This window comes from Perna viridis, chromosome 14 (genome assembly GCF_037379345.1).
Source record: "Perna viridis isolate PV_CMFRI_1.1 ecotype Kerala chromosome 14, ASM3737934v1, whole genome shotgun sequence".
Classification (NCBI taxonomy): Eukaryota; Metazoa; Mollusca; class Bivalvia; order Mytilida; family Mytilidae; genus Perna; species Perna viridis.
This window is the reverse complement of record NC_142458.1, coordinates 20,196,191-20,202,248: the sequence shown is the minus strand read 5'-3', so window position 1 is coordinate 20,202,248 and position 6,058 is coordinate 20,196,191.

The window sequence follows — 6,058 nt, the reverse complement described above, 5'->3', positions numbered from 1 at the left end:
TGTATCCTTTTTTTTCTGAAATTTTAATGGAAAAAAATGGCTGCTACGGTATTTTTCATTGATATTGCACTTTTGCTAGGGTGCTAGCTATGAAATATAAACAAGTGTAGAAAATATTGTACAGCTTTAAGTTTTTCTCCTCTATCTATACACTAGGAACATCAATTCAACAAAAAAAAAAAAAAAAAAAAAACATACTTTATGAAGAAGGTTTAGGCAGAAATCTGACAATTTGGTGTAATTTTTATGAATACAGTCAATGAAATATGGCAAAATCAGGGGTTTTCACAGTCTTGTCTTAGGATCTATAAAATCACAGATATGTGTTTTATTGGTCTGAATCTTTTGTATTTGCTAGTAAATGATATAAATAATGCAAACAAAACCTCATATATTCATTCCATTGATATTCATGCATCTAGTGTATGTCACTACATGCACATACCTTGTGATGGCTCAAAAACACCTAATTTTAGAGTACCGCATACACTGTAAGGTTTCAAAAAAGAATTTTTTTGTAGAAAAAGTAGAAAAATACATCTGACTGTCTGCTTATGTACCAGATAAGTTGAGAACCTTACATTATTTTACAATTGTTTCAGATTTTTTAGCACTCAAAACTGAAATAAATGCTAACTTTGAATATCGGACACAATCGCACTTGAACAAGCTCTGTACAGGTCTGGTTTAAATTGATCTGGAGTAATATTTTTACCCTACAGGCCACTTCTTATTGTTTTCAATGTACATTTAATATGTGTAGACCACTTTATATTTGATAATACCCAATTTAAGTCACTGTCAGCATCATGAAATGAGTTTTCATATGTGTACCACTATACATGGTGTAAAAGTGCATTGATCATGTCGGCATGTATAACAACCCAAATTTTGGCCTTAAAGCAGCTGGAACTTGAGTAAATTGAACTTCTAGCATCAAATACACATAATATGATGCAACCAATGTGAAAAATCACAAAAATATTGCATTAAAAAAAAAATGTACATTTTAGAGGGGCCCTATTTCCTTCGACAATTGGACATGCGAGTCATGCAATGTACCACTGATGCTAAATTTGCTATAACTTATATATTTTGCAACTAATCATGATGAAACTTTGTAGTTGAAGTCGAAAGAGGTTCCTGTTTACAAGAGTGCAGTTTTTATTGAAAGTGAGCACATTTACTGATCTAATAAAGGTGTTGCCTGGGCACCAGAAATCTTATTTGCTAGTGTTTGTTGGGGGTAATTCGATGTTTATGTTCAAGAAATCAGTAAATCTACATGAAATATGGAGATTTAGGCCCTTTATCCTTTTTTTTCTGAAATTTTAATGGAAAAAAATGGCTGCTACGGCATTTTTCATTGATATTGCACTTTTGCTAGGGTGCTAGCTATGAAATATAAACAAGTGTAGAAAATATTGTACAGCTTTAAGTTTTTCTCCTCTATCTATACACTAGGAACATCAATTCAACAAAAAAAAAAAAAAAAAAAAAAACATACTTTATGAAGAAGGTTTAGGCAGAAATCTGACAATTTGGTGTAATTTTTATGAATACAGTCAATGAAATATGGCAAAATCAGGGGTTTTCACAGTCTTGTCTTAGGATCTATAAAATCACAGATATGTGTTTTATTGGTCTGAATCTTTTGTATTTGCTAGTAAATGATATAAATAATGCAAACAAAACCTCATATATTCATTCCATTGATATTCATGCATCTAGTGTATGTCACTACATGCACATACCTTGTGATGGCTCAAAAACACCTAATTTTAGAGTACCGCATACACTGTAAGGTTTCAAAAAAGAATTTTTTTGTAGAAAAAGTAGAAAAATACATCTGACTGTCTGCTTATGTACCAGATAAGTTGAGAACCTTACATTATTTTACAATATTTCAGATTTTTTAGCACTCAAAACTGAAATAAATGCTAACTTTGAATATCGGACACAATCGCACTTGAACAAGCTCTGTACAGGTCTGGTTTAAATTGATCTGGAGTGATATTTTTACCCTACAGGCCACTTCTTATTGTTTTCAATGTACATTTAATATGTGTAGACCACTTTATATTTGATTATACCCAATTTAAGTCACTGTCAGCATCATGAAATGAGTTTTCATATGTGTACCCCTATACATGGTGTAAAAGTGCATTGACCATAGCCGCATGTATAACAACCCAAATTTTGGCCTTAAACCTGCTGGAACTTGAGTAAATTGAACTTCTAGCATCAAATACACATAATATGATGCAACCAATGTGAAAAATCACAAAAATATTGCATTTAAAAAAAAATGTACATTTTAGAGGGGCCTTATTTCCTTCGACAATTGGACATGCGAGTCATGCAATGTACCACTGATACTAAATTTGCTATAACTTATATATTTTGCAACTAATCATGATGAAACTTTGTAGTTGAAGTCGAAAGAGGTTCTTGTTGACATGAGTACAGTTTTTATTGAAAGTGAGCACATTTACTGGTCTAATAAAGGGGTTGCCTGGGTTTCAGAAATCTTATTTGGTAGTGTTTGTTGGAAGTAATTTGATGTTTATGTTCAAGAAATCAGTAAATCTACATGAAATATGGAGATTTAGGCCCTGTATCCTTTTTTTTCTGAAATTTTAATGGAAAAAAATGGCTGCTACGGTATTTTTCATTGATATTGCACTTTTGCTAGGGTGCTAGCTATGAAATATAAACAAGTGTAGAAAATATTGTACAGCTTTAAGTTTTTCTCCTCTATCTATACACTAGGAACATCAATTCAACAAAAAAAAAAAAAAAAAAAAAAACATACTTTATGAAGAAGGTTTAGGCAGAAATCTGACAATTTGGTGTAATTTTTATGAATACAGTCAATGAAATATGGCAAAATCAGGGGTTTTCACAGTCTTGTCTTAGGATCTATAAAATCACAGATATGTGTTTTATTGGTCTGAATCTTTTGTATTTGCTAGTAAATGATATAAATAATGCAAACAAAACCTCATATATTCATTCCATTGATATTCATGCATCTAGTGTATGTCACTACATGCACATACCTTGTGATGGCTCAAAAACACCTAATTTTAGAGTACCGCATACACTGTAAGGTTTCAAAAAAGAATTTTTTTGTAGAAAAAGTAGAAAAATACATCTGACTGTCTGCTTATGTACCAGATAAGTTGAGAACCTTACATTATTTTACAATATTTCAGATTTTTTAGCACTCAAAACTGAAATAAATGCTAACTTTGAATATCGGACACAATCGCACTTGAACAAGCTCTGTACAGGTCTGGTTTAAATTGATCTGGAGTGATATTTTTACCCTACAGGCCACTTCTTATTGTTTTCAATGTACATTTAATATGTGTAGACCACTTTATATTTGATAATACCCAATTTAAGTCACTGTCAGCATCATGAAATGAGTTTTCATATGTGTACCACTATACATGGTGTAAAAGTGCATTGATCATGTCGGCATGTATAACAACCCAAATTTTGGCCTTAAAGCAGCTGGAACTTGAGTAAATTGAACTTCTAGCATCAAATACACATAATATGATGCAACCAATGTGAAAAATCACAAAAATATTGCATTAAAAAAAAAATGTACATTTTAGAGGGGCCCTATTTCCTTCGACAATTGGACATGCGAGTCATGCAATGTACCACTGATGCTAAATTTGCTATAACTTATATATTTTGCAACTAATCATGATGAAACTTTGTAGTTGAAGTCGAAAGAGGTTCCTGTTTACAAGAGTGCAGTTTTCATTGAAAGTGAGCACATTTACTGATCTAATAAAGGTGTTGCCTGGGCACCAGAAATCTTATTTGCTAGTGTTTGTTGGGGGTAATTCGATGTTTATGTTCAAGAAATCAGTAAATCTACATGAAATATGGAGATTTAGGCCCTTTATCCTTTTTTTTCTGAAATTTTAATGGAAAAAAATGGCTGCTACGGCATTTTTCATTGATATTGCACTTTTGCTAGGGTGCTAGCTATGAAATATAAACAAGTGTAGAAAATATTGTACAGCTTTAAGTTTTTCTCCTCTATCTATACACTAGGAACATCAATTCAACAAAAAAAAAAAAAAAAAAAAAAACATACTTTATGAAGAAGGTTTAGGCAGAAATCTGACAATTTGGTGTAATTTTTATGAATACAGTCAATGAAATATGGCAAAATCAGGGGTTTTCACAGTCTTGTCTTAGGATCTATAAAATCACAGATATGTGTTTTATTGGTCTGAATCTTTTGTATTTGCTAGTAAATGATATAAATAATGCAAACAAAACCTCATATATTCATTCCATTGATATTCATGCATCTAGTGTATGTCACTACATGCACATACCTTGTGATGGCTCAAAAACACCTAATTTTAGAGTACCGCATACACTGTAAGGTTTCAAAAAAGAATTTTTTTGTAGAAAAAGTAGAAAAATACATCTGACTGTCTGCTTATGTACCAGATAAGTTGAGAACCTTACATTATTTTACAATATTTCAGATTTTTTAGCACTCAAAACTGAAATAAATGCTAACTTTGAATATCGGACACAATCGCACTTGAACAAGCTCTGTACAGGTCTGGTTTAAATTGATCTGGAGTGATATTTTTACCCTACAGGCCACTTCTTATTGTTTTCAATGTACATTTAATATGTGTAGACCACTTTATATTTGATTATACCCAATTTAAGTCACTGTCAGCATCATGAAATGAGTTTTCATATGTGTACCCCTATACATGGTGTAAAAGTGCATTGACCATAGCCGCATGTATAACAACCCAAATTTTGGCCTTAAACCTGCTGGAACTTGAGTAAATTGAACTTCTAGCATCAAATACACATAATATGATGCAACCAATGTGAAAAATCACAAAAATATTGCATTTAAAAAAAAATGTACATTTTAGAGGGGCCTTATTTCCTTCGACAATTGGACATGCGAGTCATGCAATGCACCACTGATACTAAATTTGCTATAACTTATATATTTTGCAACTAATCATGATGAAACTTTGTAGTTGAAGTCGAAAGAGGTTCTTGTTGACATGAGTACAGTTTTTATTGAAAGTGAGCACATTTACTGGTCTAATAAAGGGGTTGCCTGGGTTTCAGAAATCTTATTTGGTAGTGTTTGTTGGAAGTAATTTGATGTTTATGTTCAAGAAATCAGTAAATCTACATGAAATATGGAGATTTAGGCCCTGTATCCTTTTTTTTCTGAAATTTTAATGGAAAAAAATGGCTGCTACGGTATTTTTCATTGATATTGCACTTTTGCTAGGGTGCTAGCTATGAAATATAAACAAGTGTAGAAAATATTGTACAGCTTTAAGTTTTTCTCCTCTATCTATACACTAGGAACATCAATTCAACAAAAAAAAAACAAAAAAAAAAAAAACATACTTTATGAAGAAGGTTTAGGCAGAAATCTGACAATTTGGTGTAATTTTTATGAATACAGTCAATGAAATATGGCAAAATCAGGGGTTTTCACAGTCTTGTCTTAGGATCTATAAAATCACAGATATGTGTTTTATTGGTCTGAATCTTTTGTATTTGCTAGTAAATGATATAAATAATGCAAACAAAACCTCATATATTCATTCCATTGATATTCATGCATCTAGTGTATGTCACTACATGCACATACCTTGTGATGGCTCAAAAACACCTAATTTTAGAGTACCGCATACACTGTAAGGTTTCAAAAAAGAATTTTTTTGTAGAAAAAGTAGAAAAATACATCTGACTGTCTGCTTATGTACCAGATAAGTTGAGAACCTTACATTATTTTACAATATTTCAGATTTTTTAGCACTCAAAACTGAAATAAATGCTAACTTTGAATATCGGACACAATCGCACTTGAACAAGCTCTGTACAGGTCTGGTTTAAATTGATCTGGAGTGATATTTTTACCCTACAGGCCACTTCTTATTGTTTTCAATGTACATTTAATATGTGTAGACCACTTTATATTTGATTATACCCAATTTAAGTCACTGTCAGCATCATGAAATGAGTTTTC